Source organism: Panthera uncia (genome assembly GCF_023721935.1).
Source record: "Panthera uncia isolate 11264 chromosome A3 unlocalized genomic scaffold, Puncia_PCG_1.0 HiC_scaffold_11, whole genome shotgun sequence".
NCBI classification, from domain to species: Eukaryota; Metazoa; Chordata; class Mammalia; order Carnivora; family Felidae; genus Panthera; species Panthera uncia.
This window is the reverse complement of record NW_026057578.1, coordinates 74,922,174-74,948,373: the sequence shown is the minus strand read 5'-3', so window position 1 is coordinate 74,948,373 and position 26,200 is coordinate 74,922,174. Positions and strand designations below refer to the sequence as shown.

Here is a 26,200-nt window from a genome sequence, read left to right as displayed (position 1 = left end):
ACCAATACTTATAGATGTTCATTATAGAGAAATTAGATTCACTGAACAAAAGGTTTCATCAAAACACATGTTTCTAATCAGCGTGTTCTGCTTTCCTGAGGGCAAATTTCCAGCCAAAATGCTTCATTAACGAATAATCAAGACATCCCTACCTTTGTGCTACTTTTGAACTGGGAGCTGTCGGTGGGCCTCATGTAAAGGATGGATAAAGGGACACACTGAACACAAAACTCTAAAATCAACAAATAAAATAGAAGCATAAATATGTTATGGACCCCCTAAGTCATTGAACAATGTAGGATGCCACATGGGAAAGCAATGTCAATAGAGAGGAGAAACAAAATTGAATTGTATTACATTTCTAATAATTCAGTAGGTAAAGAATCTCCAGATGGTCTAATATTCTATCAGTTGCTATTTTGATGAACACATTAAAAAAAATCTTAAAATATCAACTGCACCTGTCAATATCGGGCATAATATAAAACATCATTTATAATCTGTGTGCATTTTCTCAGTGTTTTTTAAAGCACCCAAATAGCCTTTATTGGTTATGGTTTATTAGCATGAGGTTGAGGCTTTCCAAAGTAAGGGCCTAAAGGTCCATTCAAAATTTTATTCAACTTGCTTTACAAGGTAGCACCCCACAATTCAGATGGTCTATTAACAAATACTTATTAAGATAAATATTATGGTATGCTCACCAGCAAGAAAGGACAAAGACATATGGCTTAGTTCAAATGAAGGTAAGCATTAAAAGTAATTTAAACCAAGAAGCAGAGCCTACAGCCAACTGATATAGAGTGACATTCTTCAGAATAAATGAAGAAAACATACAAACAACATGCATACAACAAGTAATTTGCCACCTGGACTCTATTTATATCTAGTTATACATAAAAACAGTATGAGATAGAAGGTGAAAGAAAAATAAAAGTAGGGCAACTCCTGTTTCTTGAGCACCTACTATGTGAACAGTGCTCTCATTCCCATCTCCCCATGGAAAGGTGTCTTTTCAAGGGTACCAGTGACCTCTCATGGTTCTCCATATCCAGCCTGGAATTCTGCCACACTTAGCCTCTGACCAAAGTGTTTGCACAAGTACCAGCTCATAGCTTCCCTGGGATGTCCTAAAAGCTTCTCAAATTTTAGGACATGTTAACTGGGGATCCTCCTGCCTCCTCAACACCTGTTTCTGCCACAGACTGCCTTAGCCAGTTAACAACTCTCTCTTACCAGATTCTCAGGTCAAAATAGTTGATCCTTCTTGACTCTCATCTTTTCTCACATCCACATCCAACAACAAATCCTGTCAGCTCTACCTGGAGAGTATATGCAGATTCTAACTGCTCACACCTCCACTGACACCAGACTCTAGGGGGAGTCCTCCTTTTAAAAACCTAGATTACGTCATTGTCCTGCTCAAAACCTCCAATCACACCCAGGATAAAAACCAGGGTCCTGACAATAACCCACCAGGCCCTGTATGATCTGGCCTCACAGTTCCCTCCCTGACTGGATCTTCTCCCACCTCTCCCCACTCACTCACTCTTCTCTGGCTACACCAGTCTCTGCATTTCTTCTTACGCCGGAGGCATACTGCTGCCTCGGGGCTTCTGTACCTGCTGTTTGCCCTGCCTACAACATTCTCCTCAGTGAGACTTTTATTCAAATGCCATCTTTTCTGATGACCTTTTTTAAAATTGCCATCTTTCTACTTCTTGCCCTAGCATTCTCTATCCCCTTCTTTTCTGACCTACTTTTCTCCATAGCACATATTACATTTGTCATTTAGTTTCTTTATTGTCCGAGCTCCCCCTTTAGAATGTAAGCTATATGAGGGATCATTTTTTCTTATTTTGTTTTCTGCTTTATTTTCAGAGCCAAGAAATCCACAACACTTGGGAGGACTCTATTATATTATTTAATTCAAATGGATCTTTTGAGTGAAGAATTACCAGCATTGTCATATATTAGTTGAAAAATAACTGAAGCTTAGAAAGAATAAGTAATATTCCAAGTAGCAAAGGTGGGAAAAAGAAGATGGACAAAAGTTTTGGTCTGCCTTTTGTGACATCTTGTTGTTTCCATCACATCATCTGCCTTTACATAAAAGAAATCACACATAATTTACTTAAAGCCTACTTGGGCTCTAAAGTCTGAGATGAGTTAAGTATTTTATTGTTGTTTTATTTTTGCCCTTCCCGAATCCATTCTGTTGAGTTCCTTGGGCTTACGTGAATTTTAAAAACTATTTTATTTAAAAATTAAAATAGTATTACATCAAACTTTTAAAAGTATTTTCTTCAAAGTTTACACATTATCCAACAAGGAACAGAATTACTTACTGATGTGAACAAACTTCCTAGAGTATGTCTGATATTTTAAAATGTTTCCTTTGGTTTCATGCTATAAGAAAAAAAGTTCAGAAAATAAGTTTCATGGACTGATAATATGATCATAGACCATAATTCTATCATAATAGAAGAAAATCTATTCTCTTTGCACTAATCATTCATTTTTCATCCAATAGATATATTAAAAGAAAAAACAAACAAGGGACAAGAAGGGAGGAAAGGATGGATGGAGAGACAAAAAGGGCTGGAGAAAAAGGGCTGAAGATCAAGAGTGTTTCACTTCATAAATGGGTAACAGTCATCCTCATTCAAATCTGTATACCAAAATTTAGAGAAAATTTGAAGAGTTCTTCAAATAGATGTGGGGACCTTTACAGACTATAATTCAGTCGAGAGAAGAGTTTGTAATTGAGACTATGTGCTGAAGAGAACCCAAAAGCCAAGAAATTCATACCCTGTGCCCACAGAAATGAAATAAACTAAGTTTTGTCGATCTGATTTGTTTCCAAAGAAGGCACATGCATACACACACACACACACACACACACACACACACACACACACACTGTGGACATCTACCTTAATTAAGCCACTCTGAACATCTGCAGATTTCCACAGTTATTTGTGATTCTGAAATTGGCATCCCTTTTTATTAGTATTGGATATTATTTTCTATAGAAAGATTCACCCTATTAAATTTAGACATGAAAATTCCTCATTCTTAGATGTTTAAACAAAATTAAAGATAATTTTTAATATAAAAAAGATACAGAGGGGCGCCTGGGTGGCTTGGTCGGTTAAGCGTCCGACTTCGGCTCAGGTCATGATCTCACGATCCGTGAGTTCGAGCCCCGCGTCGGGCTCTGTGCTGGCAGCTCAGAGCCTGGAGCCTGTTTCGGATTCTGTGTCTCCCTCTCTCTCTGCCCCTCCCCTGTTCATGCTCTGTCTCTCTCGGTCTCAAAACTAAATAAACGTTAAAAAAAATTTTTAAAAAAAAGATACAGAAATAACATACCTTCCACTAACTTCTAAATATTAAGTTTAATTATATGAAAACACATACTCCAATGGGTATGTTTAAGTCAGGAGGGTGAATTTGAAGCCACACATATTCCTCTTACAAAAGCCAGTTGCTTCTAAAGGGATCAAACATAGATGTTAACACTTAAAAATAAATAAATAAATAAATAAATAAGCAAGCAAGTAAGCAGTACTTTAGTAAATTTTAAGTCAAAATAACAACTGGCATTTCTACTTCTAAAATTTGAGAACGATTTTTCAATTCTCAAAAAGGGTTAGATGAAAACATATTAATTCTGATTCATCCTCTGTTTGCCTCCTAGCATTTTAACACTCTTGCTACGCAAAGTGAAAAGCATGGACCAGCTGCCTCTGCTTCACCTGGGAACTTATGAGCAATGCAGTATCTTGAAGCCATCCCAAAGCTATTGAGTCAGATTCTGAGTTTTATCAGGGTCCCCAAGAGATGCATATGCACATTAAAATTTGAGAAGCATTTATGCACACTATTGAGCAAAATATTTTTGCTTAGTTAGAAGAATTAAACTACCTTTGGACAATGAAAAAAAATGGGCATAGGAATAAGCTATCATAGCAGTGATATATTCAGAGGAAGAGAAGAGACTCTATCTTGAGGACCCCATTTCTTCTGCTTCTCATTTTGTGTAAAGAGTAAATGTTAATCGGGAACCTATATCAGCAGTTATGGCTTCTTGAACGTTGACTCAACTAACCTGAAAGCAGTTTCTGAGCTCTGTGAAGAAGACCACCATTATCACTGAATAAAAATAACTTCATTCTCAAGTCTAACATTTAAATGATATAAGATTCCAATTTAATTAGGACAACAATGTGAAGCCAGCTCAAATAAAAAGCAGGGACAATTTTCTAATGGATTTAAATTACGAGCTTGTGACAGACTATGACAGATGACATATTTACTTTTCATACAAGCTAAACGAATATGTTAGATAAAATGTGCTAAAAACACAGCAAATTTGAAATTAATGAAACCATTGATAATATATTTTTAAAGAACACTTTCTCTTGTAAAGGAAAATAAATCTGCAAAGCCAAACAGTTATTTAAAATGGCAAAATCCAATACATTATTGGAGCTTAGTAATGAGTTGGGAATTTGACCTTTCTTCAGAAATTGAAGATGCTCTAATCAGAATTAGCCAGGTGCATACTGGGGTCAAGCGCCATCCTGAAGTTTCGCTAAATAGCTTCTATCTCGCCTCTGATCATAAATGCTTCAGATCCCAGGCTTTGACATCTCAGTGACTTCAGTATTGTGGTTAGGCAGCTGCCATTTATTTCATTTTCAATGCATCAAGTTTTGCATGCCTTAACTGTGAGCCTTTTGGCAAAATATGTAGTCTAATAAATTCATGATCTAGCATTTTATCTTCCTTATCGTGGCCTTCGTCTCTTTAAGAAAGAGAGAATTCAAATACGACTGCAGAAACTGAGTAGAAAATGAGAATATAAGTGTACACATGCTTGAAGACATCACGGTGAACTAATGACTAATTACTGTGCAATTGAATACTAATGGAGAGACTCATGAAATCAACATGAACAGGAAATGAACTCAATATGACCAATGGTTCCACAATTAAAATCAAATAAATGCCTAGTAATAGAAAGACTTAAAAGATATTACTACAACCAGTCAATTATTCTTCGGGTTATACTTTACTAAAATAAGCACAATGCTAGGTAGAAGCAGCTAGCTGGATATCTTCTGAAAAGTTAATGTGCATCTGAAATATGAATTATAGTACTATAATTATCTTCAAATTAAAGTATATAAAACTAGTTCAATAGCAAGTCACTTATTAAAGCAAATCAGATAAACATGCATTTCAGGAAAGAAACTTGAGAGGTTAACTTTCTATGACCTCTTAATTAATTGTCGCTCCAAATGTTTAACTCTTTAATCCTGGGCAGTCCAGTCAGAAAATTGCCAATAGGAAGCTCGTCTGGGCATTGGAGAAAAAGCAAGAAAACAAACAAATTCAAAAAGCCTCTACTTCCAATGCCTAAAGGGGTAATGGCAATTATAAAAATTGATTAAGGGGCGCCTGGGTGGCGCAGTCGGTTAAGCGTCCGACTTCAGCCAGGTCACGATCTCGCCGTCCGTGAGTTCGAGCCCCGCGTCAGGCTCTGGGCTGATGGCTCGGAGCTTGGAGCCTGTTTCCGATTCTGTGTCTCCCTCTCTCTCTGCCCCTCCCCCGTTCATGCTCTGTCTCTCTCTGTCCCAAAAATAAAAAAAAAAAAAAAAAAAAAAAAAAAAAAAAAAAAACGTTAAAAAAAAAAAATTGATTAATAAATTTACCACAACTTTTAAGAAAATTGCATGCATGTTTCATTTAGTTCTATTTCATTTACCTCCTTTCCACTACCCAATGGCTGAATAAGGCAGACTGAAATAAACTGCAATATTTTCTCTTGAAAAGTCTACTCACTTATCAGCTGTGGATCTAATCAAGGACCTAACAAGTCCATAATGGTACATTTGCTTCCCAGGAGAAACCACTGTTTCTCATCATTCCAGAAAATACCCCCTTGCAAGGTGCAACCAAGAGCCACAGACTCACTGCAACAGTCTAATAATTTGATTGGGAGCCCTTAGGCAGGGATAACTTAAATTACAATTAGAGAGCCCTCACACTGGTGCTAACATCTGTGTACTGAACCACTGTATACTGATTAAAGGTTTTTAAAAGAGAACTAAGTACTTCCCACATTAGGGACGAGTCTAATTCTAATGGCCCTCGTCCTTGGTATGTAATACTTCAAGATTCCCTGCTGAGATTCCTGCTCGTGAATCCAACGAACGCATACCCAGGGTAATAACTGTCTTAGAAATGTCCAACAAATGCTCAGGTATAAGTGGGCAGAAGGGCAGAGCCCTAGGAAGGGAAAGAAAGCACTGTTCATTTCATCACTCTTCCTGTGTCTACTTCCCCCTGACTTTGTGGCTACGGAGTTGAGGTGTTTTTATTTTTGTTTTTCTGTTAAAAAAGTGATTCTAAGGAGAGGGTCAGAATGCAGAGAAATTGCCATGGGGGCACCAATTAATGAAAGTTGACATGAATGGGGACATGCACACTGCATCCCTCAGTGTCCTCCTGCCTCGTTATTAAATGAATCGTGCATGCAAGGAGAACAGAGCAAGAAGAAAGCAGAGCCACAGAGCTCTTCCCCAACACCCTCGCCACTCTGCTCCTTCCCCTCCATTCATTAGGGCCTTTTTCAAGCACATGGCTACAGCAGATGTCCCCGAGAGAACATTTTGTTTCCCCCCTGCATCCAGGCTCAAACACCTGGGCTCTGACATGACGTCCGGTGGAGGCTATTTTCTTTTTCCTTTTTTAAACTTTCCTTTTATTTGGTTTGCATACAAGGCTAATAATGAGGTTTAAAAAACTATACACAATCAGTATACAATTACACTCATTGGGAGCCTGACATGTAATTTCTGATAAACCCGTATAACTATGAACAGCAAAAGGAACCACAGAGCGCACACAATGTGTGGGGTCATCAGAACACAATGCCAACACAATCTCTGCGTCATGTCTTGTTGCATAGTATTAATCAGTGCAAACATTGTTTGGGAAATGAGAGGGGAGAGAAAGAGCAGTTTCCCAGCTGCTACTGCTTTGCCATCAAATCTGATAGTTCTATCTAATACAAGAGACTTTAGTAATAAAGCTTAGAACCCACTAATGACTCTTGAGGAGTCTGCTTAAACTGTTCAAAATGCAATGAAATAACACATCCTTAGATATAATCCCAACTCTTCTGATAATTTCACTTTCAACATTTCTTTAGCAATTTATTTATTTTCTTAAGTTTAGGAAATGTATCAGCATCTTTAACAGGTACATTAGGTGGTAGTGAGTATCCACATGATCTAAATGATCAGTGTTCTAGGCTGATCACTACAATTTTGATTTGCTTCAAATTTTCAAATCTTACATGTTGAAACATAATTATTTTTCTGTTGATTGTTACAGGGAAAGTATACAATAAGGTTTCATTATGAAAGAATTATCCAGGACCATAAGATGACAGCCCAGGTCACTGGGGAGCACAATGCAATACTATTGTCAATACTATTGATATGTCTTAGGAAAAGTGAGTCTGGGAAATGCAGAAATGTCACAAGCTTTGTTTTACCTTCATTTTAATAGAGCACAGAATGACCTGTATGGGAGGGGCTGACTACTTCAATTAGGTTTATGCTATTTTCAATAGGCACTTCCAATCAGTGCATTTAGCTGGAAAGCAATTCCTGACTTTATTATTACCGTTGTCATCCTTAAAATGCATTCTATTTATTTTTTTAATTCGCCAGGAGGGGCGAAGAGAAGACGGGAGCAATAAAGAAAAGGAGCCAGTAACATGCCCTTAGGGACCAATAGTGAAGGGAGAAGAATCACAGGAGAAGAGAGATAGGAGATGAAAATGAAAGACATATCTTATTAAACCATCATAATTAAGAAGTAATAGGTATTCATAAAGAGACCCATGCCCAAAGGCCTGAAGATGTCTACAACAGCAAGGGCAAATGTTTTCTAATACGTAATAATCAACAAATAATCTACATTAAAAAACAAACCAGACCTCACAAGAATGAGAAGTCAGAGTTCTACCTTCTCACAATGCTCCTGCCTCCAGTTCAGGGTGGACAGATCAAAACTGAAACTAACTGAAGTAAAGAAAAATTGGTGACTCCTTTTCAAGTACATGCAAATTCTGGAGAACACAGCGATAAAGAGCATTTGATAACAGAGCACCTTGCTCCCCATCACCTGTAGCTTATATTATGGGATGGTCCCTGGTTCTGAACCCTGAGATTACAATTGCTGCCAGAGATCCAAGGGAATCGGGGCTTGATGATGAAACTGACCCCACATTATTCATTTCAGCACAAGACAGGAATTAATTGGATGGATTTTCCCTCAGCTCCTGGACTTTAAGTTAGCTGGACCTAGGAGTACCGACGAGACAAATCTGAAGGGAAGGAGAAACACATTTAGTCCTTGGACACCCCCTAGTGTCTATGTGCGCATGAAAACATCTCACAGGTATCCCTTCCTTTCCTGCTACATTGAAGAATGACAAGTCTGGCTCCTAAAGACCCAGGACTCCAGCCTGGTGGGGAATCTGTTTTCTTCTCAGGTCAGGAATCAAGGTATCAGACTCAAAACCCCTTTTGGATACTTCTGGAATTTCTGCTTGCCATTAACTTTGTCTGAATGTGGCAGACTTTGTGTCAAGAAAATGTGGAAAATTATGGGTGGAACCAGGACGGGTCTATAATTTGCTCCCCCCACCCCCCAAAAAAGATGAATTTCACAGCTAATATACAGAATGAAAAATGCAAAAGAGAAATGGAGGAAAAATCTATTTCAGAGAATATGTGGTAGTTTGTCTTTATATAGATAACTTGTGAGTGTTTGAATAAGTTCTGTGATGTATTTATGTTTACCAATGTGATTGGATGTGAATACTGAATAAAGTCTGGGAAAAACTGCTTGCTACTTCTCTCAGTCAGCGGTTCTTTGAGCAGTATTTCATTTGTATGATGAAGATATAATTTAAAAGTGGCATGGAAAAGCTTTAGTGTAAGCACCTTTGAAAGTTCCCACAAAAATTGTATGTGATTCCCTTTCCATGTAGGTAAATTCATTTTTTGTGTGTCCCAGAGTCATCTATGGACTAGGCCTTCTCTGTTAAAACACTGTTAAAATTATGAAGTGTTACCGGGAGCTTTATCCATGATCATCTCAAAAGTGTAAATGTGCCAGAATGCCATTACTATGTTTGGCTGTTATAAACACCCCAAACTGTCCCAGTGTGCACCATTCTAGGAAAAGCATCCTTATACGTGACTTACTGGAACTTCAAGAGACACTGGCTATTTTCCTAGCTTTTCTAGCACAATGCTTTCACGCCAGTTGTTCTGGGGAAGCACTCCACCATTCTACTAAACCTTGAAGCATATATTACAGCAATATGTAAAAGCACGTTTTCTTGCTGCACCTGGGTAGGCTGCAACCTACATGAGATGGGATTCTTTACAGATTCACAGAATTTTAAAGGGCAAGGCTCCTCAGAGACCACCTAATTCATACCCTTATAAAGGAATGGGGAGTTCAGAGTGATTTCATGATTTGCTCAGAGCCACATGGCAAGGTTGTCAGCAGGCTAGAGCAGGAACCCAGAAGTCCCGCACCCAGTCATTTTTGGTCACTGATGCTTCTAAGTGTAAGAGTGCGGAGTGGGAACTTCACAGATGTGAATATATCACCTGTGGCAGGAAAAGAGAAGCCTGATTACAATATTTGTACCCTCTGTGTTGGGGACATATTCCCTGAAAGGTGAAGGTGTCCAGCCAGGTCCTATGGCACCCACCCAGGAAGATTATGACAGTAGACTCAACAGCCCTCCTTCCCTTGATTTTTCATTCGCAACTCTGATACAAGATTTATAGGGCAGAAAGAGAGAAAGGAACCGAGGGGAGGAATGTCAGAAACATCCTGCCCCCTCCCAACCACCTCTAGCACCACATACAAGCATGTGAATGAAACAGTTTTGTTCCTTCCCCAGCAGGACATGCTACTGTTTTAAATATCAAACAAAGATAGCTCTTGCTTCTGGTTACAGCCCACACAATAAATAAACTTATTTTTAAAAAGGAATCTTGGCATATGGTAACAAACCTATATAATTCTCTTGATCTTTAATCTCTATGCCAATGTCTTTTTTACAGATTATGGCCTCAACCCCTGACAAATCTGCTTAGTGAATTTTTGGCTGACAAATCTGGCAACACAAACGCTGTCTGAAATACATTCCAAAGGCTAAACATTTTCATAATAGCTACTTTACATAGCCTAGTAGGTTTCCCTTTAGGACACCAATTAGATTTTTTTTTAAAGTGACAGTGTTAATTTTTATGATTACACACAGAACTGAGATTTTTATTTAATGCGCTGGGCCTTCTTTTAAAGCTTTTCAAGGGGATCAACTACTTTGCCAACAGACGGGTGTTACAGCAGGGGTGATTATAGTAATTTTTCATGTAATTGGGAGTCACCATTTGGTTGCTATCTTTCACATGCTTGTTGACTCATCATATAATCCTTTATAATGGAGGTTTGTTGTATGTCACAAGAACGTGCCAAGCAGCCGGGAAATAACAAACAGAGGAACCCCCTGGCTGGTGGGGACCACGAAAGTCTTTAACATCTGCCCAGTTCTTTAGACTAAAGTACATTTTACTTAATAGCAGTGACCGAACACTGAGAGAAAGGTTTCAGAGGATTTGGGGAGAATCTGGGTTTTCTCTCAAAAGAAGATGTCTCAAAAAACAGATTCTATTACACATTATGAAAGCACAGTTTTTAAAAAGATAAGAAGGTGTAAGTACTCATTAGAATTATCTAAGTTCCTTCCCATAAATTCAAGAATTTTAGACCAAAGTGAACACAGGATGTTGTCCCTCGGGTTCACTTACCACAATTCCACTTTTCATTTCATCTTTTGAATCCCCACAGTCAGCAAAGTGCTTTAATGGAACAAACACACAAACAGAGGTTGCAAATAAATGTTAGATGCTGTGTGACATAATGGGTGAAGGCCAGAACTGGAAGTGGGGACACCTGAGTTCTCAGCCCAGTTCTGTCATACTGGGAGAGACATGTGAACACACCTAAGCCTCAAATTCCCTTAATATTATTTTTAATGTTTCTATTTATTTGAGAGAGAGAGAGAGAGAGAGAGAGAACAAACAGGGGGGTGGGGCAGAAAGAGAGGGAGACAGAATCCCAGGCAGGCTGCACGCTGTCAGCACAGAGCCCAAAGCAGAGCTCAAACTCACAAACTGTGAGATCATGACCAGGGCGTAAATCAAGAGTCAGACGTTAAACCGACTGAGCCAGCCAGGTGTCCCCCCTCCAATATTTTAAGGGAAGAGGAGCATCACTATGATTCCTGAGTCTCCCCAAGAAAGAGCTGAAAATAAATAAGAGGAAGTCTAGAAATCTTTTTTTATGTTAAAGCACTAACTACTAGGCCTCAACAAACGTTGAGACTTGAGATGATAGTTTCTGTTAACATTTTGCCTTCTTTGAACCAGTAAAGTTGGCACAGCCATCTATAATGTGCATTCCATCTGATGCTATGTGCATATTTCCTTTGGAATTTTCCAAGAGCTGCTCACTTTTATTAAAAATGTCTGGGGTGCCTGGGTGGCTCAACCGGTTGGGTGTCTGACTTCAGCTCAGGTCATAATCTCACGGTTTGAGTTCGAGCCCCACATCAGGCTCTGTGCTAACAGCTCAGAGCCTGGAGCCTGCTTTGGATTCTGTGTCTCCCTCTCTCCCTACCCCTCCCGGCCCACGCTCTGTCTCTCTCTCTCCTTCAAAAATAAATAAACGTTAAAAAAAATTTAAAAATGTCTAATGAAAAGTCTCTTCACCATTTGCTTCTAATAGATTCAGAAGAATGACTTATTTTAGCTTATCAGTGACTGTTTTTCCTTTCATATAAGGCCAATGACTATGGACAGCCATCTTGCCTAAAAAGCATTTCAGCTGGATGCAACTCTTGCATATTGATTTGACAAAGAACCTGCATTTGTGTTTTAATTTAGTTATCTAAGTACTTTTTTTACAATTCAAGCACAGTATTAAATATGCCGAATCTTACTTAGTTCCTAAGATCTGAGATAAAGGTCGTTTGCCTCACTAACCATGTGTTACAAATTAGCCATAATATGAGTTAGCCCTAGGTTAAGTATCTTCAACAAATCCAATGCAATTATATATTATACCTTAAATAAATAAATACAAGACACAACTAAAAACAAAAACCTAACAATACAAATAAAGTTTATTTAACCAATTTTAATTCTTATGACACCAAAAACAAATACAAAATAAGATTATCCTATTAGAAATTAGAAATGGCTATGTGTCATGTACTTTAGACTGCTGCTTAACCGTAATTATTTCTAGCATTTAATATCACATACTCATTGCCTTCAAAAGGCCGTCAGTGATGCAGGCTTCTGATAGAAACTAGTTGAGGGGTGCCTGGCTAGCTCAATTGTTGGAGTAAGCAACTCTTGAGTTCAAGCCCTACATTGGGCACAGTGCTCACTTAAAAAAAAATAAAAAAAAAAAAAAAAAAAGCTAGTTGAATAGCAGACCATCAAAGAAGACAGCTGGTAAATTTTGTCTATTTTGATCTAATAATTATCTCAGATAAGAAAGAGTAAAGACAACTGCCTCTATGGTAACCAAATCTGTAAATAATCAACCAGATAACTTCATGCTTTCTAGGAACCTCTAATCACTAGGACACTTTAATTACTAAGTATTCATATCTGTCCAGTGCCACAGAAATTAATAAGTAAATTACTGATGGGTAAATGAACAAGCTTTCAGAATCAGGATTAGAAGTTCATTTCATAAACTACAATCACCTTTTCATTTACACAAAAGGAATAAAATTCCTTTGTGAAGTTCAGTTCTACTATTTAGATCAGGAAGACATTCCACTGATAATGATTTTTATGCCATTTCTAATGTTCAGGACTACAAAATCCACAGCAAGCAAAATTATAAAACTAACTTACAGGTAACAGGCCAGTCTTTACTCCAACAGAGGAAAATATTTTCTCAACTTAATTATATTTAGAAATATTAAATTTGCAAGAACCTACCTTTCATGGCTTCCCCTTGTTGAGTATGAATATTCCCTTTTTTTTTATAAGTAGGCCACATCCAACATGGAGCCCAATTCAAGACTTGAACTAATGACCCTAAGATCAAGGCCTGAGCTAAAATCAAGAGTCAGACGCTTAATCAACTAAGCCACCCAGGTGCCCCATGCACATTCCCTTCTGATGAACTGCTTGTATCCAGACAGTGACACTGATCAAATTATGGAGAGGAAAAAAAAAAAAAACAAAAAACCACTCTTTGTCATATTCCTTTATTACAGAGCTAACAAGTTATTTAATTCCATTAATAAATTTGGTCTGGTAATAGTTTTTATCATTTTCCTCTTTGTTTTTTTAAACTTAGAAAAAGTGGGAGGTACATGAAGACAAGGGTATATTAGGATTGATGTAGCTTCTAGTTTTCCTCTTGAGTTTAAAATCATAAACTACTCACTAATGTGAATTCTTCGGAGCAGCCTGTCAGATCCATTGTGATAATTAATATAATGGCATACTGTAAATGCCACTGTTGTTAAGGCTGTTATCTTGGTGATTGCTGTTGTTTCTGACAATACTATTAATAACATTACTATGTTGATAATGATACTAACAAACAATGTTAAACACAAACAACACAATGTACTTTGTACTATACATGCAGACTGGAATACTGGAATAAGTGTATTTCCTGGGTAGAAGCTGATCATCTAAATTGTAAGCGACACCCACAGTACTTGTCTTCAGAGCATCTATATATTGGATGTGAGTGGGTGAGACTTTGCAAAGAAGGGCTGGGAAACCAGTTTTACATAATAGCTCTTCAGAGTACAAATTGAAAGTTGAAGGATTGTATGAAGATTTGAAGAAGAGAAATCCTGGTAAGATGAGACGAATGTGAATTGAGAAGTTAGTGAGAAGATTTAGAATTTTAGAATATCAAAGAATATATTATATCAGTGACAAAACAACTGGACACCAATTTTATTTTACTAATCTTTTTCTGATGACAAATGCAATATGCTTGATTGTAAAACAAAAATGTGGATGACGCAGAATAAAGGAGAAAAATCAGAAGCATGTGTAATACTATCAATGGATAGAAAATTTTAATTTTGAGTCATTTATTTTGTAATAGAGAGAACCCTAATTGGATCAACAGTTTAGTGCTTTTCTGTTAGTGAAAGATACAACCTGTTAGTGAAAGATACAATCAGTTTTTTGGTTTACAATCAGCATCCTTTTTCTTTTTTGTTTTCTTTTCTTTTTTTTTTTTTAAGAATGGACTAAAAGTTTTTGCAGCAGAACAGAAGTTTTGTGTGAAGCTTTTATTCATATGCATGATGCATACAGGTATGGGTCATGATGTAAATGAATTTCTATGCATAGGTCACAAACACTGCTTAAAAGCTTTCAAAAGTCATGATTTTGGTTGATTTATTTGAAAAAGGAGAAGGAACTGGTATGGAGTTCTAAAAAGTAATGAGACATATTTCATAATAAACTTAATCTTGGTGAGAAATATCTTGAAAACACTACTTTATTACAACACTGATGGAGATAGCAATTGCCTTCACCTTGGTAACACTCACATATACCAGATGCCATTGAGCAAAAACAGACACTGTCGTTAACCTTACTGAGCTCACAAACTAGATATTAATCAAATAACTAAGCAAATACTTGTACAATTTCAGCTGTGATAAATGCCATGGTGCTCAGAGAGTCCATAACAAGGGAACGTAATCTAATTTAACCTAAAGGAAAATTCAAGGGAGGCTACCCTGAAAAGGTAGCATCACTGCATTTTGAAGGGTAAATATAAGGTGGAGAGGAGACATTCCAGACAGAGAGGACAGCATATTTAAATGTCTGAACCTGGGGGTACCTGGGAGTACAAAGCCCACACAGTCACTTGCTTTAGATCTTCTCACAAGGAGATTATCACAGGCACTCTATGATCTGGATTTAGCATATTTGCATGTCCAGTGGGGAGAGACATTGTCCCTCCTTGAAAATGAGCTCACCTGCTTCAAAAAGTTTAGGTAATGATCTGCTTGCAATATAAACATGGGTGGGTTACATGATCTTTTGTGTAGGCTTTCCAATTCTGCTTTTTATTTCATTTTTGTTTTTTAAAGGATATGGATAGTTCATCTGTGGATCACACAACTGCCAAAAGCGCTTAAAATGTACTGGACACCTTCAGGGTCGGTGCTGGTTTTTTATGTACACATGAATATGCATATTCCCCTGGTAATAATTTCTTCATAAAACACTGCTACATCCCTGATAAGCTCATTAATATCTCCACTTAAAGGAAAAGGAACTAGGAAACTTCTAAATACATCTTCTATATCTTAAAAGACACAAATACAGACCAATCAGTTATAATTTTGAATTCTAAAAACTGTAGGCACATTTTGGGCTGCTAGTTTCTTCTACTCTAAAATTACTTGGCAGCTTGCTAGGTATTTAGCATTAGGAAACTTTAATTTAAAGAAAGCCAAGGTTTCCAAAAAAACAAACAAATTTAATTTAAGCAGACAGTTCTGGAAAGCTCAATCTCTTAAAGTATAAAAGCATAACAGAGTAGAAAAAAATTAAAATAGGTAAATTTCATTTTGTCAGTAGAACTGTGTAGTAATAATTTCTCAGAGCCATTTTAGGAGGTAATTCTTTCTTCAGTTTTTTATCTTTAAAGCATTGTTCCACATTTGGTCCGGAAATTCATTTATTCATTCATTCATTTAACTAACACTAATTAGACACAAGTAGTTATGACATATATAACTTTAAATATTTACTGAAATTACCTAGATATGAAAGAAATCTCTCCAATCCGTTTCCTACATGGCATCAGGAATGATTTTGTAAATCTCATTATAACATCCCCTGATTCAATGATATTCCTCTGAATTTAAGGTAAAAATCTAAATCCCTATCATGGCTTTTTACAAAGCTCTACAAAAAGCTTGTCCTGCCTATTTTCAAGCTTCATCTCACCAGCCCTCAGTTACTATGACCTGGTCACACTGGCCAGTTGTCAGCTCCCACCTAGGGCCCTAACATAGGCCAATTATTCACAGAGAAGAGAACTGCCTCCATTCTTCACTTATGTGATATCATCTCACTTTTTAGGTCTCCACTTACATGTTCCAATGGAAACACCAATGGAAATGATGTCCCCCTGTGAGAATACCCTGCACTTTTTCTTCGTAAGCTTTATCACAATTTATAATCATGTACATTTTTAATGATTTTTTAAAAATATTGGTCTCTGCCACCTAGACTGTGGGCCCCAGAAGGGCAAAGATCACATCTGGTTTCTTCACTACTAAATTCGAGAGCTTAGGTCAATAAATATCTATGGAATACTTCTGTTTTAATCCTAGATCCACCTCTAGTTACTTAGTCTGGCACAAGTCACTTAACCTTTCTAAAGCCAATCTTATCATCTAAAAATGACTATAATACTACCTTCTTTTCATATTATATTTAATTTTTTTAAATACTATTGCCTAGAACAGAGCTGGGCTTAATAAATGAATAAACTTCTTTCCCCACTCCCTCTCCTTTACCTCCATGCACATCTAAAAATGTTTCAACACTCTGTCCAAAATAAAGCAATGATTCACAAGTCTGGCATTTACCAGCCACTAGTTTACTTTTCCCTTCCTACTCCCCAATTAAGAGAAAGCTCATTTTGAGGTTTAATGGAGAGTGTCACAGGTTCATCAGAGTTCAATTCAGCAGTCTGGAGTGAATCTGTAATAATCCATGACCACAGACCAGTTTGTATTTTTCCACTAATAAAACTCAAGAATGGCTATGTTTAAATGGAATTTTGCAGGTCATTAATCCATTCTAAGGACTGACTCTTTTGGCTGTTTAATTGGGAAACAGTGGTGGTAGGAGCAGATTACGAATCTAGATTTACCTAAAATATAAGGTGGTAAACTGTTTACATTTTATTAATTTATACTTCAAAAGAACTTCTGAATGACTTAAAATAAAAATTTCTAAAAGCCACTGTCTTCTTTCTAAATCAGACAGGACTTAGATATTTGCAATGGCACCATAAAATGCTAAACCCTGATGGGACAAAAAGGTTCTTTCTTATTTTAAACTAAGAAAAGCTCTAGATGACTGTCTTTCCTGTTCTGAACTGACCACAGTCCTCTATTTTGCTGCCTCAGAAAAGACTCATGTGTACCATAAGTAATTGGTTGAAACACAGGCCAAGTGCCACAGCTCTGGCCAATGAAACATGAGGGGAAGAATAGAGGGGGTAGGTTCAGGCAGAGCTTTTCCCCTCTTTAAATGGTACATAAAACAGGGACATTCCCTTTTTCCGCCTATGCATGTTATAAACTGCAAGATATCTGGTCTCTGGCAGCTGTCTGGGAATGGCAGCTTGGCATATATGGGATAAGAAATATTATTATCTGCATGAATAGAAGAAAAAGACTGAAGTGTCCAAATGTAGAATGACTAGACAGAGTCCAATCTGCTCATGTACAGACTGCCTCAGTTACTGTAAATTATCTGGTGATTCTCTACTGCCCCTTCCCTCCTCCCATTACCCATATTCCAACCAGTCCTGAAAGTTTTAATCTTGGCAAATGCATACACCAATGTCCCATCATTCCCCAAACACCATATACATATTTTTAAATTCTAAGTACTAATTAGAAGAAAGATGTCCATTTACTAATCACAGGGATAAATGGGTGGAGAGATAGATGAATAAATATCTCACATATACACATATTTAACATACATTGAATATATTTATGTTAATATGTCACATTCATTTAATGTATGTACATTCAACAAATATACTTAACATGCATTTTTACATATGTATATTTTTCATATATACTGTACATGTGTGAGCATGTGTAATGTGTCCACGGAGAGAGGAATTGAGAGACAGAGAATAGTTAATAGCTTACGGAAATCCAAAACAAGACTGGAAACAATCCTCAATTGCCAGAAATTCATAGATTCAGTGTTTGTGTGAATGACTAGCATTGTTCTTTTGCCAGCATGTTAGTAAGGAAAATTCATGAAAGCAATGTCGGTACGTAGTTTCCTTATGTCGGTACGTAGTTTCCTTATCTCTGCAAAAGTTTTAATGACTAACTGCAATTTTTCTCCTTTATTTATCTACCTTCTTTGGAACTGTAATGACTCACCCTAAAGATGATGACTAAATGTCTACGGTGATTTAATGCTGTCACCCACAGTAAAGACGTAACTAGAAACTGTCAATTATTAGGCTAATCAGGAAATGCCAGATTTCTACGATAATAGAAAACAAGTAATCATCACTAGAAATGTTCAGTTGGAGTTTAAAGTAGATGTATATGAAGTTAAAAACAAACAAAATGTAGTCACTAACAGAGTCATTCCAGAACTATCGCCAGACTGTCGCCATTTTCTTCATGTTGCAAAGATTTATTTCAACCACACCTTAAAAAGTTGAAGTTTGGAACAGAATGCTTGATTGTTTTTTTAGTTTTGATATTTTGACTCTCTCTAAATGTAATATTCCTTCCTCAGAATCTAGTATTACACCTGATACGCAAGGAGTAGCCCCCAAACCTGACCTTGTGCTTGCATGAGGTCAAGCAGTGCGATTTAGAAAACCAAGAATTTGGCATGAGAGTGGATACTATAGGTACTTATCATTAATTTATAAATTATGTGCTTCCCCTCCATGTCCAAACTATTAAACTGGAACCAGTGATTGAACTTTCTTATCACTAAAAGTAAAATAGCTTCTTTTTTGTCTGCTAGTGTATTCCTTCAGGACCCTCTTCCCCTTTTTTCCTATACTGATCAGTGAGCCAGGAAGAAGTATATGGTAAATTTTAGTGCTTAACAAGCATCATGGCATACCACAAACTTCATAAATAACAACAAGAAATATATATTGTCTGTCATACAAAAGATGTTAAAATACAATGTCTGAAATATAAGACTATAATATTGCCAAAATATGTCACTAAACCGAGGATCATATGTATCCAATATCCTGCTTCAAGAAAAATATGGATTTAAAAATTACAGCCTAAGAGACTCCATTTTAAGATGACATAATATATTAGTCAATGTTTCTCACAAATGAATCAACCCATTGCATAATTATAATCAAATTTAATCATTATAGCAAAATATAGGGAGCAGCATAATCTTTTTTTCTATTGGACAACTCATCTCACACTGGAATCTCACACTGAAAGCAAATTTATTGAGGGTTACTTGTCTGGTTATACCTGACCATTTTATAGAAATTAATTTTTAAAGATTCTAGGTTCGAACAGAAACATGGTTTTCTAAAATAAATGTAGTTTTGTAATGCAATCACTCAGTGTTTGTTTAATGTTTGATTCACTCAATAGCAATTCCTCCCTGAAGCATTTGTGAAGTAGTTTGTGGACATGCTTGCAGTAGTATACTTGTGTGCAAAAATCAAACATAAAAACTGATCACATGCTCACAGCTGGAAACCGTGTCAGGCTTTATTCAGGAAGGTATCAGGCATTATCATTTAGCGCTCCCACAGCGGGAGGAAAAATGGTGGCACAGAGGAGAACGATCACATCAGACACACTCCAGGGGTTTCCTTTCCCTACATTGTTCCTCTCCCAAATGTAACTCTTTAAATTTTAAATAGGAAAAGAACACACAGAATCATTGCTCAGAACAAAAAAGGGAGGGGGAGTGGATATGGAGGAGGAAGGTAGTGGCAAAACAAGAAGGAAAACATTTCTCATTAAATAAAGTGAATTCTAGAAAGCTCAACATACACTTTAATGTGTCCTTAAGACCTAAAGAAGCACACACATCAAAGAAGTTTTGAAGATCTACTTTAGTTCAGGCAGTGCTATACTGTGCTGTTTTACAATTGTTGATTGTGAACAAGTTACTTCTTAGTAATCAAATGCAAATGAATTCAAGAATAGCTAATTGATGAAGTTTTGCCTTATAAACCTATACTTACCAGATACAATATACATTAATAAATATTAAGCTAATTGAAAGAGTGAAGACACACGAACTGGAGCACATTTTATTTTTCCTTTCCAGACGAGAAATCATCTTCCAACCCTATTATCTAATTCTATTTCTTCATAGAAAATTATAATTTAGGAATTAATTTTAACCTCTGAAAATCCCCATGTTCACATTAGTCATTGTTTAATACAATAATACCATCATTATTTTAGAAAAAAAAATTATTATAATACAAGGTTTATTTTACCAGAAAAGCAAAATTCATGAGCAGCTTAGTTTCAGCAAGTGGAAGGATTTCTCAACAAATAATGATACCTATTTCAAATCAATAGTCCATGCCAATACCTTCAATAGCAGTATAACCAGCTCCTGAAGGTCCACAGACAGATGGTCTACTCAGTGTTTTTCCTTCAATGTATTTTGCTGCACCTACTGCTCTTCTTGTGGACACTGCAGGCATTCTTGACATACTTCACAGTGTAGACTGAAAAGTGGCCCTTTGAACCCCAGACACTGGCTATCTACTCTGCTTTTGGAATGATTTGAGAAAGAAATCCTTGTCAGCATGTAATAGCTAAGAAAAGGTAGAAAACAGATCTTGGTCCATCCATCCATCTCCTAGGATTAATTTCCTTTTAAGTAATCTGTACCCCACCCCCCAGTGTGGGGCTTGAACTCACAACCCCAAGATCAAGAGTTGCATGCCTCACCAACTGAGCAAGCCAGGCTCCCCCATCTCCTAGGATTAGAGATGAATCATCTGCACCCTCAGATTTCATTCTTAACTATTATGATAAAATTCTCATGTGTCTTTTTCACAACTCTGTCACAAATACAGAAACTAAGCCATAAACAGATTAACTACTTTTAGCCTAGACTAAATCTCAAATAAAATTTAGATGTGACCTCTAGCTTCCTAACTGCAAAGTTGTTCTTTCTATAAGTTCCTATTCTGACACATATGTGTGTATGTGTGTGTATGTATATGTTATATATAATATATATGTAATATATAAAATATATGTATATACATACATATATATGTTATATATATTATCTATACGTGAATATGTATGTACATATACATGTGAATATACACATGCACACTCACAGAGATAGATGGATAGATAGATATCCATATATACACACATCCTTTTAAACTTTTAGTTTTTTTCTAAAAGAAGAAAAATAAGAAGAAACAACTGAATATGTGCATTTTCTTTTTAAACAGGGAATCAGATCAGCCTAACAAGATGTTTCCCTGAAATATTGGCCTCAAATGAGTCCATTCAGCCATGGCAAGGAGAGGTTTCCAGCCAAAACATTTAATTAGTGCCCAATTAAGACAGCCAGAATGATGTGAAGTCCGGGCTCTGGCCGCATGCACGCCTCAGGATGGGTAAGCAGCTTAAGTGAGTCTAGTCTGACTAAAAGCTGTCAACTGTCAAACTGTCAGTGGGCCATATGGGTCAGGCAGCATCTCTCTGAAGAATTCGGCTTGTCCACTCATCAGGGAAAAAATACCTCCAACACCATTGGGTTGACAAATACCCAGCAGTTCCTCAAAGCAGGAAGGAACTGAAGTTATGATCAGATTAGAAGAAGAGCCCAGCCGTGTCCCCTTTTAAACTTTCCTGGCACCCCACCAGCTACAGAAAAAGGTCCAAACTCCTTAAAATGGCAGACAACACCCGGCCTAATTATCTGGCCTCATCTCTCATCCTTCCCTCTCCCTGCTTTATCCTTAAGCAACATTAAACTGCTTGATATTCCCTCCATATGCATGTGCACTTTCCGAACTCCAAAGCTTTGCTAATACTGTACCCTCTGCCAATAATACCATTCTCTCCTCTCTCCCCACCTTGATTCATTCATCTCTTTCACTCAAATTCATCCTTTTATATTAAACTTATGAGTCAGCTGCTACAAGAAGCCTTCCCCACGCATCCCCTCTACCATTAACTTCAGGCAGGGTTACAGACCCCTTTCCCATGCTCCCATAAGCCCCTGGGTATCCAGCACTAACCTTAATGCGTATGATTCTCATCATCTCTTTATGAACCCATTTTCCTCTCTTGACTGGAATATGCAAACGGATGGCAGGAGTGTATCTCCTTTGCCTTCATAATCCCAGCACCAGGAGCACTGAATGTTCCTAATAATTGTTATTGGTAAGAATCAACAAATTAATCATGAAATAATCAAGTAAAAACCAATTTTATCCCACGTTTATTTCCCTCTTTTGTTTCAAAATGTCCCTTTTGAGGCAAGCAAATATCACCATGCAATTGGATTGGTTTGCCTATACAGACATAGTAAGTCAATACATAGGCCAGTCACTGCAACCCTGTTGCTCATCTTGTGCTGAGGTCAGTGGGTACGCCCTTCCAAGAGGACATGCACAGGGCAGAGGAGCCTGGAATTAAAATCGATTAAGGTATTAGGCTGAGTATTACCAAGTGGAGGAGTGTACTGGCAATCAAAATCAAATGATCTTTAAAATAAATCATTTTCGCTTTGGTATTTTATCAAAACCAGAATCAAATAGGATGTGGATGACTCTGGAGCAAAAGAGGAAATCTTGGTTTGTAGAAGTACCCTAATCTTCTTCTAGTCCCTTCCTCAACAGAAATGTTTTTATATGAATATTAGAAAGAAGAAACTGTCACAGGCAAACTCCTTTTCAAGGAGAGAACATGAAGAAAGATGCTACCAGATTCAGCTAGAGCTTGAAGTCTCCGTGTGTGAGTGTGTGTGTGTGGGGGGGGTGTATTTGCGTGCGCACGCACATGCTGTGGAGTGAGGTACTAATTCCCCAGAATCTATTCAGTAAATACTGGAGATTGGGATCTTAACATTCATCTGTCCACTACCTTCTTGAGTAAATGTGCGGTATGAACTCTCTCCAAGGCAAGCCCGTCTCTGCCCCCTAAAAACCCTGGGACCAAATGGTATTGCCTCCTTAACAGTTATGCAAGGAAATGTAAAATTTTGTCTTTTTTGGAATTTTAGATGAAGAATTAGTCTGCTCTATATCTATAGAGCAACTCTTAAAATAAGATCAAAGATTAGAAATACTAACTCAACCTCAAATGTCACATAATAATTAAATGTAACCAAAAAACTTTAAGAAATCTTTGATAAAAAAAATATGCATTAGAAAACAATAAACACTCTCAAACTTAATCCTTCCTAAGTTCAAAACAAAAATAGAACCTGTGAACTAATCATTTGACAGAGGTCCTGAAAATGAGCACATGTAAATGATGCCATTTTGCAAATACCAACTGTTGGTCACAACTCCCAGTGCAGAGAATTCAGACTGTAGTTATTGCCAAAGAAAGTTAAAACACAAGTTATTTTAATAGATCGATGAACCACTCTCAATGATAATGCTTGTGCACAACTGTGGAAAACTGCTTTCTCTGGCTATCAGGAAAAGGACCCTAGAGCTCTGCACTTAGCCATGTGAAAAGTCTTGTGCTTCTCCTAGGAGTAGGGTCTGTTGTGTGGGCAAGAAACTGATGGAAAGTGCCTTATCTTAAGATAGGGATGTCCACTAGACAAAAGAGGAAAGGGATTTGAATGCAACTATGACTTTCTACCTAAAGTACCAAATGTCTCACCCAAAAAGTGTAATTTTTTCTTCATTCACAAAGGAGAAAAGCTCGCCCTGTTTTGCAAAAGAACACATGCCTGTCAGGAGGACACAGAATCACCAAGTCCATGAAGGTCTTTCCAGGGTGCCTGTAAACCTGCAGGAGGCAGACTTTCACCAAGCCACAGTAGTGACTCAGCTAGCAGGGGCTTGCCTTCTAACTATAGCCAATCCACATCTGTTGATAGCTCCCAGCCCACCCTTCCAACGTCCCGAGGTACCAAGGCTCCTCCTGGCCTCCCTATCAGCTGCAGTGAGTTTTTAAGCCTCTTCAAAGGGACACTAAGAATACTCATGTGGCCCCTGCTACTGCCATCTAGCTGGCTATATCGAGGGGGAAAATCAAGAAACATATTGACTAGGAAAAAGAACTCTGGAGAGAAGCAGAAACATAAACAAAAAACAACAGAAAGACTCTACATAGAAAAAGGAAAGAGAAAAAAGAGCAAGCCTCCCAGTGTTTATAGTCTTCAACATCTAATGGTAAGATTTATTTTTCCTTCCTGATAGTGGACTGTTAACTCCTCACAGGCAACACCTAGGTGTTGCACTTAGAAATAAGTCCCTGAAGACTCTCTTGCTCCTTCCTGGAGAGAACGTGGGAAGACATGCAGAAAGGGGCCTCCCCTCTCCCTTTTTCAGGGAGCATTCCTTCTTTAGGTCAGAAGAAAAGTGAACCTTATTACAAGGAATCCTTAATTTGAGTATGCTTGCCTTGAAATGCACACATTGGTCAGAAAGGAATGAGAATTGGACTGTTCACATAAGCAAAACAGAAGTCCTACACATGGATATTGTACGGGAAGTTCCCAGGGTTTTGCTACTGAGTCTGTACAGTGGGTTAATCATAGTTAGGGAAGAAGAAAGCTAAGATCATAGGTATCAAATCAAGCCCTTACTCAAAACAGCCACAGGTCAGGATCAGGGCAGAATTTGGGGAAAACATTTAGAATAAAGGAAGTGATGTCAGAATCAGCCATCTGAACCAAGATTTTTAAAAATGTCAAACACAATGGTTATAGAAGACTCCTGACTCAGATTCACTGTCTTCAAGGTTGGGACCACAGAATCAGGTCACCACCAATAGAACAATAATATCTCCATATGCATGGGTTTTAATTATGAGAGCTAAAAGAACAAAGCTAGTTAATTCACACGGGTACTGTTCTAAGATGTATTTTGTAAAGACATTTCATAGTACAAAGAAGGTAACAAACTCCACAAGCCTTGTGAAAGTAAAAACAAGCTTTGTGCCGGTAGTAACAAAGGAGTATAATTGGACATTAACGGATATACCCTAAATACAGGAAATCAAGCACTGAGCTTGCTATTGACATATAAATGTTGAATTAGAAAAAAAATAATCAATTCCCTTGACTTGGATTAACGGAGATGACAGGTCTAGCAAAGCAAACTGAATGAGAACCCTCTAGGTGATAATGATCATAAGGTCTATAGACTGTGTCTGGAATGAAAGAGGAAAAAACAGCTGAAAAATGTCTAAGGCAGTGAAACTCTGAAATCAAATAGCAACTGTTAAAGTACATAAAGCATTGAAAATTGAAATTAGACTATATAAAAATTATTCCAGGTTACCTAAATCTGACAATACTCTCTATAATAATGCTAGAGACCATACTCAGTAAATATTTACATGTAAGACTAAAAATATGGAAACACTAATATTAAAAGGAATCAAAGAATTTGAGCCCTTCTCTTCAAGACATTAAAATATGTATACCAAATATAAAAACAATAATATATCTAAAAATTAGTATTTCTAGGAGCACCTAGCTGGCTCAGTAAGTAGAGCATACAACTCTTAATCTTGGGGTCATGAATTCAAGTCCCACATTGGGCACAGACCTTACTTAAAAAAATAATAATATAAATTAGTAAATAAATAAATTTTAAAAATCACTAGTATATAAAGTTCAAAACAGTAAGAAAGAAAGAATAAGCAATTTAATAAACTCTCCGCCAACTAGGAGGAGACATGAGGGGGTCCTTCTAGGATTACTGCTATGTTTAGTGTCTTGATCAGGGTATATTCAACATGTAACAATTCACTGAGCTGTACAATTATGATTTGTGCATCTTTATAGAAGAATACTACTCTTCTGTAAAAAGGTTTCTAAAAAACAAAAAGTCATCAGTCATGGTCAATGGTCCTAAAACCTTGAGTTTATCCTTGCTAGGGTATTTAAGAATGAGGCTCAAAATAAAAACAGGTAATGACATCCTAGGCTGTAAAAAAAGAAAAGAAAAATTGCAATTATCTCAAAGGCTTGAGAACAACCCATACTTGGTCAATAGGTAAAGTCTTAAAAAGCATCTTAAGAGATACCTGTTTGAATTCTAAGAAACTGGGCAATGATATGCACAGGGAAAC

The 26,200-nt window shown here is 37.2% G+C and overlaps 1 long non-coding RNA gene across 1 annotated transcript in view; it reads right to left on the bottom strand.

Moving 5' to 3' along the window:
* Positions 1-152: 152 nt before the first annotated feature.
* LOC125937017 (uncharacterized) overlaps positions 153-26,200 on the bottom strand; it is a 27,237-nt gene continuing 1,189 nt past the window's right edge. The window contains exons 2-4 of the long non-coding RNA XR_007462209.1: positions 22,177-22,305; positions 2,349-2,409; positions 153-232 (exon numbers count right to left, since the gene is read on the bottom strand). This is a non-coding gene — a long non-coding RNA (uncharacterized LOC125937017). The remainder of the gene's footprint in view (positions 233-2,348; positions 2,410-22,176; positions 22,306-26,200) is intronic.